Raw genomic sequence first — 569 nt, 5'->3', positions numbered from 1 at the left:
TATATCTATCCCAATTATACATTCTGGTACTGGGGAAATAACCACAGGATGAGTTCGGGGACCCATTGGACCCACTGTTAGTCAGACTTCAGCCAAAACTCCATTTATCACCTGACCTCCATAAGCCCCTACTTTAACTGGAGGGTCACAGTGTTTTTTAGGATCTCCTGGAATCAGTGTCAACTCAGAACCGGTATCCAATAAGCCACGGAATGTCTGATTATTTCCTTTCCCCCAATGTACAGTTACTCTAGTGAAAGGCCACAGGTCACTCTGGGGAAGGATGGGTGAGAGGCGAACAGCATAACTCTTTGGTACTGTGACAAAGTCCTTCCTCAAGGGCATCCGGCCTTCCCTTCATTCAAGGGGTTCTGGGTCTGTAAACTGTCTCAAGTCTGGAAATTGGTTGAGTGAGCGAGAATCTCTATTGCTACGATCCAATAGTGACTTCCTGTCATTCATCCTAGAGCTTTTCTGCTTATACAGATCAAATAAAAACTTAGTAGGCTTCTTATGTATGTGGTCCCTGGAAACACCATGATTGATTAGCCAGTACCACAGGTCCATTC

Source organism: Nannospalax galili, unplaced genomic scaffold (assembly GCF_000622305.1).
Source record: "Nannospalax galili isolate Female #2095 unplaced genomic scaffold, S.galili_v1.0 scaffold408, whole genome shotgun sequence".
NCBI lineage: Eukaryota > Metazoa > Chordata > Mammalia > Rodentia > Spalacidae > Nannospalax > Nannospalax galili.
Note: the sequence above shows the minus strand (reverse complement) of the source record.